This window comes from Jaculus jaculus, chromosome 6 (assembly GCF_020740685.1).
Source record: "Jaculus jaculus isolate mJacJac1 chromosome 6, mJacJac1.mat.Y.cur, whole genome shotgun sequence".
Lineage (NCBI taxonomy): Eukaryota > Metazoa > Chordata > Mammalia > Rodentia > Dipodidae > Jaculus > Jaculus jaculus.
This window is the reverse complement of record NC_059107.1, coordinates 5305083-5319915: the sequence shown is the minus strand read 5'-3', so window position 1 is coordinate 5319915 and position 14833 is coordinate 5305083.

Below are 14833 nucleotides of genomic sequence, written 5' to 3'. Positions count from 1 at the left end.
GTTAATAAATGGTTTGATTACCTGTTGGACTGCCTGTCTTCTTGCTAGAACATAAGCTCATGGACTGTGAATTAGTTACTTTTCTTGTCACTGTGACAAAATACCTGACAGAAACGACCCAAGGTGGGTGGCATTTTGGCTCATGGCTTCAGAGGATCGCAGTCCATTACAGTCAGGAAGGCTGGACCACTGTCCAGGACATCGGCTTCAAAGCCCGCACTAGTCAGCTATTTCCACCAGCCAGGCTCACCTCCTAAGGGTTCCACAGTGCCCCAAAATAGCACCATGAGCCAGGGAGCAAGCACTCAAGACATAAGCTTAGCCACGCATGATGGAACATGCTTTAATCCCAGCACTTGGGAGACTGAGGCAGGAGGAATCCTGCAAGTTCATGGCTAGTCTAGGCTACAGGAAAGAAGCAGATAGAGAATGGGCGCACCAGGGCCTCCAGCCACCGCAAACAAACTCCCAGCACATGTGCCATCCTGTACATCGGGGTTACATGGGTACTGGGGAATCAAACCTGGGCCCTCAGGCTTTGGCAAGCAAGCACCTTAACTGGTAAGCCTTCTCTTTTTGGTTGTTTTCAGGTAGGGTCTCTAGCCCAGGCTCTGATGTGGAACTCACTCTGTAGTCCCAGATTGGTCTCAAACTCATGACAATCCTCTTACTTACCCCTGCCTCCCAAGTGCTGGAAGTTTTTTTTTTTTTCGAGGTAGGGTCTCACTCTAGCTCAGGCTGACCTGGAATTCACTATGGAGTCTCAGGGTGGCCTTGAACTCATGGCGATCCTCCTATCTCTGCCTCCCAAGTGCTGGGATTAAAGGTGTGTGCCACCTCGCCCAGCTAGGAATAAAGTTTTATTTTGGCTCAAGGTTTCAGGGGGACTCAGCCATGGTGAGGGGACGTGGCGTGGCAGAGTTCATGGAGGGTGAAACTGTGGCAGTCGTTCTTCACCTTATGGTGAACCAGGAAGCAGAGAAGTGCTAGAACCAGGGTCCAGACTACCAAGACCTGTCCCTGGAGAGCTGCTTCTATCAACCAGACCCCCTAAAAGTCTCCAGCCTCACCTCGACAAGAGTAAGAGCTCAGGACGTGAGCCTATGGGGCACTTCAGCTTAAAACCGTGTGTGGTGCATCTTCGGGTTTCTTCCTTCTCCTCTCTTCTACCTCTTATCCACATGCATCCCTACGCTTGCCATGTGGTAAATGCTAATTAAATGATGATTGTCCATCTGGGCATGGTGGTACCTTTAGACCCAGAACTTGGAAAGCTGAGGTAGTAGGCTCATTAGTTCAAGGCCAGCCTCAGCTACAGAGCAAGTTTGAAGCAAGTCTTGGAAACATATGAGACCTTGTCTTTAAAAAAAAATGTTGATTATTGGAACAGAGCTGCAGAAGTTCTAAATTTGGTTACGTCAAATCACTAGAAATAGGAATCAAATCCTGTTTTGGAATTCAGATATGTGATAAAAGGTAAGAACACTTTTTCAGAGAAAAAGGGTAAATGGAAAAGAAAATTCCAATTTGTATGGCACTACATACAAACTAGCATGTACATCAATATGTGTCTGTAAGACTGAGGAAATTGTATTGAGGTAGGTAGATGGGGGCTGGAGAGATGGCTTGGTGGTTAAGGCATTTACCTGTGAAGCCTAAGGATCCCAGTTCGATTCTCTGGGTCCCACATAAGCCAGATGCACATGGTGGCACATATGTTTGGAGTTTGCAGTGGCTAGAGGCTCTGGTGTGCCCATTCTCAATCTTTCTCTCCTTCTCTAATAAATAAAAATAAAATCTTAAAAAAAAAATAAGATCGGTTGATTGGCTGGGTGTGGTGGTACACACCTTTAATCCTAGCACTTGGGAGGCAGAGGTAGGAGGATCGCTCTGAGTTCAAGGCCACCCTGAGACTACATAATGAATTCTAGGTCAGCCTGGATCAGAGTGAGATCCTACCTTGGGGGGGGGGGGAAGCTAGGTAGACTGACTCAGTATCAGTATTTGAATGGTGGTATTCTTCTGTAATGTTGCAAGATGTTGTCACTGGGAAACTGGGATCTCTCTCTACTTGCGGCGAACCCCCTGACCATCAGGAAAAGAATGACCAGCAAACGAAGATCCTTCTTGATCACACTTTATTGGAGAGCCTCTTGGTTAACAGGAAAGCTGATGGTGAGGGGCGAGGGGCGCAGGAGTGTAGCTGCTTTTATAGGGCAGAATACTATGGGGCGCCTGTTGGTTGGCTGCCACAGGCTCACCCACCCACCGGAGCCACGGGATAGGCTTGGGACAAGGTGCGTCAAGCGCATGTGCAACCTCAAGTGAGGTTGGCGCCAAGGCGCTGCCTAAATAAGGAATTGATTACCTCAAGACTGGCAGGAAGCCAGTGCCATCTTGTAATGGCATTTGCATTGGCTCCCTACAGTTCCCCCTTTTTTATTAACTTATGGCATAGCTCAGGAAAATAGCCACCTTCCCAATCAGGTCTGCACCTCATGATGTGTTGACCGATCAAGGGAAGAAGTTCAACCTCCCCTTCCTCAGTGCAATGGGACAGATCCCCTGAGAGTGCAAAGGTGGCGGTCAAACGAAAGCTACCAGATCCCTGCCCATCCTCGTGCAATGGGTACTTTGAGACCCTGAGGGTGCAAGGGCCAGGAGAGCTATTTGCCTTTTAAAGCTGACAGCCAAATTTGGGGGGAGGAACCACTTTCCAAGGCAGCGAGCGCTTGAGAAATGACCATCTTGTCTCTCTTGGTCTGGGTTCGCAGGCGGCAAATCAACCAGAGGCAAAGTACGCATCCTCCCAGGCAGCACACCAGGAACATTCCCACCCCTACCCATTCCTTAAAATAAGAGAACACTCTTTAGATGGGAATTTAGGGCTGTCTGAGTCTCCAGGGCCACGGTAGTGGAGGAGGCCAAACTATTCAAAGTTTCAGCAGTCTGTACCGAAGTGGCCATGGCCACACCGGCTGCTGTGGCAGCAGCTGCTATTGCGGCCACAGCCGCTATCACCGCTGCCGTGATACCAAAATCTCTTTTTTGTCTGAATAGCGATAGCGTGCTGGGGGCCTCTACAGGCACAGGGACCCACCAGGGCACCCTAAGGACCATAGCATTCTTGAATACCTTGGCGTTCCAGCATTGAGACAAGTAACAGGAAGCATTGGTACAATTACTGAAAGAGAAGTTACTAAGAACGAACAGAAACGGTGGATGAACACACACCGGCGCAGGGGCAAAGGAAGTATTCCTCCCACAGCCATGTCCAATGTCATCAACACCCCCAGATGTATTGAGGCGCTTCCAAGATGCCCCTTCATCTTGTGTCTCTTTCTCTTTCACTTGATTTTCCGTATGGAGGGTCCTGGACACATTATTGCAAGCTACAAGTCCTCCTTGTAACAGTACAAAGTGTGTAAAGTCCGTGCAGCTGCCATTTGTTCCACATAAAATCCACTTTGAAAATGGAGTTGTAAATAAGCAAGGGAAGACCGTGGCAGAATGGAGCACCGGCATAGGTTTGGGAAAGGTTGACAGAATACCCCAACGTGGCTCTCCTTTAATGGATTCCAGGCACAGGAGGAAGATTATCCACAAGACCTTTATCATCTCCGCCCTGATGGACCTTACTGTCTTCTGGACCCTCCTCCGGAGATCGCTTGACTGTCCTCACCAGCCGGGCTGGAACCCAATGAGGGGAATCCTGTTCCTGTGGAAAAACACAAACAGCTCCCCTGGATCTTATTACAACAAGATCCGGTCCTTTCCATTTATTATCTAAGACATCCTTCCACATCACCATCTGACTGGATGATTGAATCACATGTTGACTGTGCCTGTCAGCTGCAGATTTATTATTATTATCCAAGATTAAAAAATTAAGGGTAAAAAGGGCTAAAGACACTCTTTCCTTGGGAGTTGCATTTTCCACTATACCCCCTTTTTGTTTAAATAAAAGAGCTTTTAGACTTTTATTGGCTCTTTTTTACTATACCTTGACCTTGTGGGTTGTAAGGAAGGCCAGTGGTATGAGCAACCTGCATTTGGGCACAGAAGGCTCGAAAGTCACCAAATGAGTACGCTGGGCCATTATCAGTTTTTAGGTGGTGTGGCTTTCCCCAAGCAGCCCAGGCCTCTAGGCAGTGAGTTTTGACATGAGAGACCTTTTCACCTGCCAATGGAGAGGCGAAAATAACGCCTGAACAAGTGTCCACTGAGATATGTAGGTATTTTAATCTTCCAAACTCTGGAAGATGTGTCACATCCATTTGCCAAAGGTCTCCAGGACGTAGGCCCCGGGGGTTAACGCCCACATGTGGGGAGGGTAGAAAGGTGACACAAGACTGACAAGATTTTACAATGTCTCGTGTTTCATTTCTAGAAATAGAAAATTTCTTTCTCAAGGTGTTTGCAGGAGCATGATATAGTCTATGGAATTCAGTAGCTGAAGCTTTTGTATCTTCCAGAGAAATCATGGCGAGCCTAGTGGCCCGGTCCACGAGGTCATTAGCCTGTGATAAGGGGCCAGGCAGCAACGAATGCGCCCGAATATGAGTTACATAGAAAGGGCAAGTTCGCTGCAAAATTAAAGACTGGAGTTGTAAAAGAATATTAGACACTAGACTAGCAGAGCGAACCGAAGCGGCAATCTCTAGGCCAGCAACCGCATTAGCTGCATATAGGGAATCCGTGAACAAGTTAAAAGAAGTAGAGAATGTCTGAAAGACCTCCAAAACAATTAGGCATTCAACAATTTGAGGGGAATCGGGTCTAAACATTCTTACTATAGGCTCCGAGCCCTGTACCAAGTAGGCCCCACGACCAGACTTTGAACCATCAGTAAAGATGGCAGGGGCTGATGTAATAGGCTCTTGAGCAGTGATTTTAGGAAAATACACCAAATTATTTTCAACAAAAGACAAAATAGGGCTCTTTGGATAATGATTATCTATGACATTTGGGAAAGCACACATGAGAAATGCTCCAATCATCCACAGTGCCAGACAAAACTTCTACCTGTTCCTTAGTATAGGGGATGATGAGTTTGTCAGGCAGCTTTGCAAAGTGTAATAAACAATACTTAAGCCCCAAAAAAGCCTGTCGAGCTACCAGTTGTGGAAAGTACTGAAGAGTGCGGGCTCCCAAAGAGTTTTTTTTTTTTTTTTTTTTTTTTCCTGAAGCCATAATAGAGGCCCCTCCTAGCGGAGGCCAGCCCGACCAGGTTTTTGTTTTAATGAAGCGGCATGTGTCCCCAGGGGAGTTATAGGGTGGGAGTGCGGAAGGCTCTATCGACTGTAAAGGACCACACCCTTGGCCTTGAGGCCCCTTTGTCCGCTCCCTTTTATAACAGGCAGTGGCCTCCTTTAGTCCTTCCTCTTCCCCTTTAATAATTCTTCTTCTTCCTCCTCTGCAGAATCGGAGCTAGCCTCCTCATCTGTGTCAAGTACATTTAAATGTGCAAGCTCCTCAATGGGAGGATAGAGCCTGTCAAAGGCTCCTTTTTCCCCCTGGGGGGGGGCAATTATAGATTTCACCTGTTTCTCTGAGTTCATCTTGTAAACCTTTTTCTTTGTTTAATCCCTTCTTTTTTATTTTTTTTCTTTTTCTAACCTAGTTTTTGACTCCCCATTTGACTCTGACTCAGAAAGGCTGTCCTGATGCCTTGCCAAAGCCTCCCGTGCCTTTCTAATAAACCACACAGGAATGAAAATAACAAGGATCAGGTAGGGATCTAAGTGAAAAAACATTATGACTGGGGATGACTTACCGACGTCTTCCTCTCCATGTGTTAAGTTCTGGATCCTCTTCGGCCCCTCGCCTGGTGACCACAAAGCACCCGGCGTCCCGGGTTTCGGCACCACTTTGCGGCGAACCCCCTGACCAGCAGGAGAAGAACGACCAGCAAATGAAGATCCTTCTTGATCACACTTTATTGGAGAGCCTCTTGGTTAACAGGAAAGCTGATGGCAAGGGGCGAGGGGCGCAGGAGTGTAGCTGCTTTTATAGGGCAGAATACTATGGGGCGCCTGTTGGTTGGCTGCCACAGGCTCACCCACCCACCGGAGCCACGGGATAGGCTCGGGACAAGGTGCGTCAAGCGCATGCGCAACCTCAAGTGAGGTTGGCGCCAAGGCGCTGCCTAAATAAGGAATTGATTACCTCAAGACTGGCAGGAAGCCAGTGCCATCTTGTAATGGCATTTGCATTGGCTCCCTACATCTACTATTTCTTTTTTTTTTTTTCTCTCTACTATTTCTTATAGCTAAAGATGAATCTAAAATTTCTTAAATTTCAATTAATGTGGCTGGGGTGATAGCAATGCAAGCAAGCATAAGGACCTGAGTTCAATCCCTAGAACCCATGAGGAGAAAAAAAAAGCTGGGGCTGGAGAGATGGCTCAGCAGTTAAGGTACTTGCTTGCAAAACCTGACTGCCTGGGTTCAGTTCCCCAGTACCCATGAAAAGCCTGATGCACAAAATGGCACATGCATTTGGAGTTCATTTGCAGTGGTAAGAGGCCCTGGTACACCCAGGTATGTGTCTCTCTCTTTTTTTCCCCTCCCTCTCTCATTCTCTCTTTACAAATAAATAAAAATACTTAAAAAAATAGTTTATTGGGCTGGAGAGATGGCTTAGCGGTTAAGCGCTTGCCTGTGAAGCCTAAGGACCCCGGTTCGAGGCTCAGTTCCCCAGGTCCCACGTTAGCCAGATGCACAAGGGGGCGCACGTGTCTGGAGTTCATTTGCAGAGGCTGGAAGCCCTGGCGCGCCCATTCTCTCTCTCCCTCTATCTGTCTTTCTCTCTGTGTCTGTCGCTCTCAAATAAATAAATAAATAAAAATTAAAAAAAAAAAACAAAAACAAAAAAATAGTTTATTTGCAAAAAGAGAGAGACAGAGGGAATGGGTGCACTAGGGCCTCTAGCCACTGCAAACGAACTCCAAATGCATGTACCACTTTGTATATCTGGCTTTTTATGGGCACTAGAAAATCTAACCCAGGTCATTAATTTTGCAGGTAAGCTCCTTAACCACCGACCCACCCATCCAGCCAAAATATTTATTTATTTTTTATTTATTTATTAATTATTGGGGTTTTTTGAGGTAAGGTCTCACTTTAGCCCAGGGTGACCTGGAACTCACTCTGCAGTCCCAGGCTAGCCTTGAATTCACAGAGATCCTCCTACCTCTGCCTCCTGAGTGCTGGGATTAAAGGCGTGTGCCACCACACCTGACCAAAATATCTAAAATAAAAAAGTAAAAACGAGCATAGTGGTAGATGTTTGAAGTCCCAGTGTTGGGAAGTTAAAATCAGGCAGATCCCTGGGCTCGCTGGCCAGTCAGTCTAGCCTACTTGGCAGGCTCAGATCATTAAGAAAGCCTGTCGCAACAAAAGAGGATGGTATGACTGAGGAGTGAAATTCAGTGTTGTCCTTCAGCCTCCACACACATGCACATATGTGCATGCACACACATTCAAATTTCAAGGAAAAAAGAAAATTCCAGCTGGGTATGTTTGTGTATGCCTGTAATCTTAGCCCTTGGGAAGTAGAGGCAAGATGATTAGGAATTCAAGGTCATCTTTTGCTACATAGTAAGTTCAAGACCAACCTGGGCTACCTGAGACCCTGCCTCAAAAAAATAAAACTGGGGGGTGGTGCTGCATGCCTTTAATCCTAGTACCCAGGAGGCTGGGGCAGAGGTCGGAGGATCACCGTGAGTTCAAGATCAGCCTGAGACTATATAGTGAATTCTAGGTTACCCTGGGCTAGAGTGACACCCCGCCTTGAATACCAAAACAAAAAGATAAAGAAGAAGAAAAATAAGGAGGAGGAGGAAGAGAACGAAAATATATCAAGCATTATCCACTGGGAATTGGATCCACCTGTGAGTAGAGAACTAAATTGAAAATTTAAATATATACCAGTCTCCACATTGTTAGATAGGTTGATGGTGACAGGGGTGAGGTGATCCTGGGAGGAGAAGAGCGTGCCCACACTGTCTTGTTTATTTGGCTTAAAGGCAATGCAGACCAATAGATCACAGTAATTGTTATTCCCCTGTGTGGGGAGAGAGCCGTGTCCAAAGGAAGTAATTCATTCTCAGAATTGTTAATTGTTTTCTCCTTATTGCTTCCCAGGCTGCCTGGACTCAGCCTGTGGACGGGGATGGTCTCATTCATAAGCAAAGAGCCATGCAAGATTCAACTCAGAGGTCAGCAGCAGTGCTCAGTGAGTGTGACCCATGCTAGTGTTAGTACTAACGGAGGCTCATGTCCTCTTGCCTATTCCCCCAAGGCTGAGATAAGTAATAGAATGCCTCCTCCAAGAACCAACCACCGACTTGTAGTCACCTGTTGCTCTTGTATTCTGCATACCCTGTCTGTTCTGTCTTTTGTTTGGGGACCCAACCAACTCCACTGCTTAAAGATGAGCTCAGAGCTGGGGAGATGACATAGCAGTGAAGGTGCTTCCTTGCAGAGCCTGCTGTTCTGGGTTAGATTCCTCAGTAACCACGTAAAGCCAAAGCCAGCTGTGTAAAGCGGTTCATGCATATGAGTCCGTTTGCAATGGCAAGAGGTGCTAGTGCACCCAGTTTCTCTATTTCACTCTTTCTCCCCTAGCAAACAAATACTTCATACATACATACATACATACATATATACATACATACATATATGCATACATACATACATACATATATGCGTGTGTGTGTGTGTGTGTATATATATATATATATATATATATTTGTTTTTTCAAGGTAGTGTCTCACTCTGGCTCAGGCTGACCTGGAATTCACTATGTAGTCTCAGGGTGGCCTGGAACTCACAGCGATCCTCCTACCTCTGCCTCCAGAGTGCTGGGATTAAAGGTATGCACCACCACGCCCGGCATGAATACATAATTTTTAAAGTAAAGACGAGCCCATAAGCACCTTGTAATCAAGAGGCCTTCCTGCCTGGAGCTGCCTTTGTCAAGACGCTTAGAGAACTGACTTCTGGGAGGGGACCGTCTCCCTTTCAGAGAGGGCAGCAATGTGGGTATAACTTCCTATCTTTGCAAATGATCACCACAGGAACCCTCTGAGGCTTCTGTCCTTGAAAATTTACCTGCTTTGAGGAATCTAAGATCTAAATCCTGCAGTTAAACTAGGACACTGGTGAAGGGCATGTTTAGGAAAGAAAGGACAAACTGTGAGGTGGTTTCTCCCCATGGCTCTCTGCAAAGTGTCCCCCTCCTCCATAGGGTTCTGGGAGTCTTCAGTGAACATCTCATTGGAGCTCACCAATAAGTCCTTTTCCCATTCACGAATCTCTCTGCTCTAAGAGGTATCATTTCTCTGTGCTAGCCCACGGCCTATGATACGTCCTGTCTAGTAGAGACCGCATCTCTAGAGAAGACCAAAGTGATCCTGGCAGGCAGAGCTTGGGTGGACGTGAGGGGCACCCTCAAGCAAAGGGAGCATAGGAGTGGCACGGGTAAGGACAGCAGGGGGCCTGGAATAAGGGGCCCTGGGCTGAGGACAGGAGTTGGTTGTGAGGAGAGGCTCCTTGGGATGCCATATGAGGAGGGTGTGAGAAACCACAAGAGAACCGAGGCTTCTTAATATTCCTAGGCACATGGAATATTTACCTGAACTCGTACTTCATAGCTACAAACTCACTGGGCCTCTGATCCTCCTAAAAGATGCCTTTTTGTATTTACTCAGATATTCCGGACATTTTTTTTTTCACAGTTACAAAAGCAACATGTATTCATTAGGGAAGCATCAAGCACGCAGAAAAAAAGGAAATTAAAAATCTCACTCTACCACATGGGGTAGCTTTCTAAAGTCCCTTATAAGCCTATATTTATAAAAAGTTGAATTAAAGAGTGGCAATATCATATATATTTCTGTTTTTAATTTTTAAATTTTTTGGGGGGGTTTTCGAGGTAGGGTTTCACTCTAGCCCAGGCTGACCTGGAATTCACTATGGAGTCTCAGGGTGGCCTTGAACTCACAGCGATCCTCCTACCTCTGCCTCCCGAGTGCTGGGATTAAGCGTGCGCCACCACACCTGGCAAATTAGTTGTTTTTTTATTTGGGGGCACCATATGAGTGTGGAGGTCAGAGGACAACTTACAGGTCATTGGTGTCCACCTCATTTGAGGCAAGGTCTCTCACTATTCACTGCTCTGTTGGCCACGCTGGTCCTGGGTCCAGTTCCCTTCGCCCCGCAGTGCGCTCTGGGTTACAGTAGTCCACGGCAGCCTCCCGTTGTTCTGTGGTCTGGAGGTCAAACTCAGGTTCCCATGCTCGGGCAGCAAGCGCTTGGTCCACCGGGCCGTCTCTGGCCCCACACGCGCCATTCCGTAGGGCTCGGCACAGCGAGTAGCGACCTTGGCTAACAAGATGGAAGGACTTTCAGGAGCCGCAAGGCTGGCAGCGGGACTCACACAGTTCACCCGGCTTCTGAAACATGTTGGACTTTGCCAGCCATTTCAGTTGTTTTTCTTTTCCCCCATAACATTTCCTTCTATGACAGAGAATGCTACCCGGACAGCATGGACATCACCCAGGTGGACAGCATGGGCATCACCCAGGGAGCTGATTTATCCTCACTCTCATATTCTCTCTCCTTCTCTTCTCTCTCCTTTCTCCAGACTACAGGAGCTAGAAGGAAGGTCATTAGTATAACTATGGCAGTTCCTGGCCACCCAAACTTTGGTTACATCTATACAAATTCTTATGCTAGGTGAAAGGCAATATTAGCTGCTCAGAACTTTAATCGGGGTTTCTGGGACACAGGAGAAGCCAGAATGTGTCCTTACTCTACAGAGCACAAAATAATCCATGGATCTGAAAGTCAGGTTTGATAAATCCGGTCTTAACTCATTTGACTGACTCAATTCTCCAACTGAGGAATAATTCAAACAAAAAACTTTAAAGCAGGCCGGGTGTGATGGAGCATGCCTTTCATCCCAGCACTTGGGAGGCAGAAGTAGGAGGATCGCTGTGAATTCGAGGCCACCCTGAGACTACATAGTAAATTCCAGGTCAGCCTGGACTAGAGCAAGACCCTACCTAAAACAAACAAATAAACAAACCTTAAAGCAGGTGCAAAGAAAAACTATCCTTTTGGGAGCTAGCAAGAGCATGAGACCAGTGAAGTGGGACAGTCCTTGCTACCCTCCTGTGACAAGGGAAGAGAGAGTGTATCCTTTTGTCCAATCTCTCTACCTCTCTATCCTTGGATCTTCTCTCTCATTCCCACTTCCTGATGTGCCTTTTTTTTTTTTTTTTTAAATTTTTTTTTTGTCTATTTTTTATTTATTTATTTGAGAGCGACAGACACAGAGAGAAGACAGATAGAGAGAGAGAGAATGGGCGCGCCAGGGCTTCCAGCCTCTGCAAACGAACTCCAGACGCGTGCGCCCCCTTGTGCATCTGGCTAACGTGGGACCTGGGGAACCGAGCCTCGAACCGGGGTCCTTAGGCTTCACAGGCAAGCGCTTAACCGCTAAGCCATCTCTCCAGCCCCTGATGTGCCTTTTAAAAATATTTTATTTTTATTTATTTATGAGACAGAAAGAAAGAATGGGCACAGTGGGGCCTCCAAACCACGGCAAACAAACTCCAGATGCATGCGCCACCATGTACATCTGGCTAAGCCATTGCTCCAGACCCTGCTGTGCCTTCGATTGTTCGTGATGTGTTTAATATCCCGATGTTCCATCCAGACATCACTATGCATTTCATGGCTAGTGTTGAGGGATGCCAACGGGCAGTAGTCTGATTTTTAAAGTCAGACTTACAGTGTTGGAGAGAGGACTCGGTGGTTAAAGGTGCTTGCTTAGGCCTGACAAGCCTGGGTTCAATCCTCCCGTACCCACATAAAACCAGATGCACAGAGTGACTCATGCTTCTGAAACTTACTTGCAGTGGCAAGAGCGCTGGGGCTCCCACCTCTCTGCCTCCAAATAAATAATAAATGAAAACATTTAAAGTCAGACTTATAACAGCTGACATTTGTTTTAAATTTATTTTACTTACCTTTCACTTATAATTATTCCTACCTTATAGATAACAAAACCAAGACTTAGAAATGTACGTAATTTGCTAAAGTTCACCTGGTTAGGCATTTAAAGAACAGGAATTCAAACCCACATCCACCTAACCCCAGAGCCATCTCTTAAACTTAGACATGAAGAAAAGGAAAGGACCAAACACAAAATAAAGTCCAGCAAGGCCAAGAGAAATGCTGACAGGATCCATCCCATTCCTTGTCCATGCGTAGTGTCAACTGTTATATCTTGGCTAACAGGGCCCATTACAAAGCTATTTGCTCAAGGTTACCTCCTCCCACCCCGCCCTGCCATCAGATGGATTGTATTTATAGCTGTTTCAAACACCACGGGCAGTACTCTCTGACTCTGTGCACTGAATTTGCTATCTGAGCAAAGATTTTCTCAAAACAAATTTCCTTTATTTAGCCCTTGTTCCTTGCCAAAAAAATTAAAAGGACAATTATTTTTGCTTTAAATGTACTTGGGGGGTGCTGTTTGAAACACGGTGTCACACCGCAGCCCAGGTTCACCTTTGACTCACTGTGTAGCCCAGGCTGGGCTGGAACTGGAGGCCATCCTTCTGCCTCAGCCTCCCAAATGCTGGGATTGCAGGCAGGTGTCATTCCAGTTGCTTTAAAATTTTGTTCCAATTAGTCCTCGGTTTTAGAATTGAGTCTGTCAAATGAGTCAAGGCCAGATTAATCAAACCTGACGTTCAGACCCACGGGTGATTTTGCCATCTGTAGAGTAAGCACACCTTCGGGCTTTCTTCTAAAGACACTGAGGAGGGTAGCTCTGTGCTGTTTGCAATCATGCATGCTTCGCTTCACTGCTGCACGCTAAGGAGAGCTCCAGAAAATATATGCCTCAGGAAGCCATGGCATGGACTTATTTGGCAGCATGTTGTAAGTACATATAATTATATCTTCCCTCCGTTCTGTGATGGTGGTGATCTAAGTAATGTGCATCAACAGAAAATAACAGCTACGTTAATGCTACCAGCAAGGAGCTCCAGACGCTTGGGGAGAACTCTCTCATTTTCATCTTAGCACCGTGGGTGTTCAATACTTTTCGATCAGCCAAACTAACATCACCACCAGCTTTGCAGAACCAAGAATCCAGGCAGAGGAACCAATACTGACCTGGCTCCACATTTCATCCCTTGTAAAGTCAGCTGTGACTGTGACTGAGACCGTGGGTGTGTGTGACGTTTTCAACCCTGACCAGTGCCTTGGGCAAGTCCCTTCTGTTTTCTGAGTGCTTTTTGCTCTGGGGGAAAGGACCAGTTCTACCTTACTACAGACAGCGCAGTGGACAGGGCTTGATCATGGGCGCGGAATAATGGGTTTCCTCATTTATTCTACCGGGTCTTAACTCTTGCTTTGTTTTTTTGGGCTTGTGAGCTGCAAAGCCGGGTTAGGATTAGACCTAAAAGGACTTCTCCCCTGTCTGGTATAAAAGCATGTGATTAGGTCTTAAGAATAGATCTCAGGCAGTTCTGGGCACAGTAGTGGGAGGTACAAAGGGATAGTAGAATTGCAGTTCCCAGGCTGGGGAGGCCAAGCCAGTCCACCTGGTCAAGCAGGTTATCTTGGAGGAAGGAAGGTTTGCAGTGCGGCCATGTGCGGATGAGGCTGCTCGGGCCTCCTTTAGGCTGTGGGCCAGGTTGCTGCTGGGGTGCCGGGGAGATGGCTCACTGTAAAGGCGCTTTCTTGCAAAGCCTGCCCCCACCCTCGGTCCTATTCTCAGGACCCACGTTAAAGCCAGGATGCACAAAGTGGTGCACGTGTGTGGATTTTGTAAGCTGTGGCAGGAGGTTCTGGCGCGCCCACTGTCATTCCCTTTCAAATAAATAACTTATAAACAAAACAAAACAACAAACTTCTCCTCTGGACGCTTGGGTGTGCCGGGTTTGACTGCATCCGTAGGAGACAGGCAACCGAGTCGAACTCCTGCCTTGTCCTTCACCGTCCCACGTCCTTTGGCAGGCGTCTGCACTTCGCTAACGCCGGGGAGAAGGGCGAACCAAGTCCTCCCATCCCGTCCCTTTCCAGCACGTACCCTGGACACGCAAGCTCCCCAGGGCAAGCGGCCCTTGCCTGCTTGGATGACCCCTCTACTCCAGCAGGCATGGGGCCTGGCAAAGCTGCCCGCTTTATGGAGCCAAACAAACATCAGTGTGGTAAAGTGGAAGGACCCGGTCAGCCCCGAAGACGCTCGGGACAACGGGGCGCGCCCTCGGGCTCGGGGGAGGGCCCACAGCACGGCCGACACGGGGGCGGGGGCAGGGGCGCGCCCCTCCGCCTACGGGCGCCCGGGGGTAGGGGAGGCCGCCCGGGCCATCCCGCCGCCGCCGCCGCCGCCGCCGCCGCCGGGAGGGCTGCGCCTGCGCCTGCGCCAACATCGCGCGTCCAGCCCCGACTCGGGTCTTCGCGCGCCCCGCTCCCTCCGGGACGACCACGCCCCACCAGCCGAGGCGAGGGCCGGGGTCGCCAGCGCGCCACGCCGCGCCTGCGCCTGGGCCCGCGCGCGCACCTCCGCCGAGGCCGCGGGCGGCTCCGCAGCTGCGCAGTTGCGCGTCCGGGTCTCGTTTCCCTCCTCCCCCCTCCCTCCCCTGACGCCGGCGTGACGTCACCACGCCGGGCGGCCGCCATTACACAGAGCCGAGCTCCGGGGCCAGGGCGGACGGCGGAGGCGGCGGCGGTGGTGACCGCGGCGGGCGGGCGGGCGAGCAGTGCGGAGAGCGGGTCGGCGCCCAGCAGCCACCGGGGACCGCGGA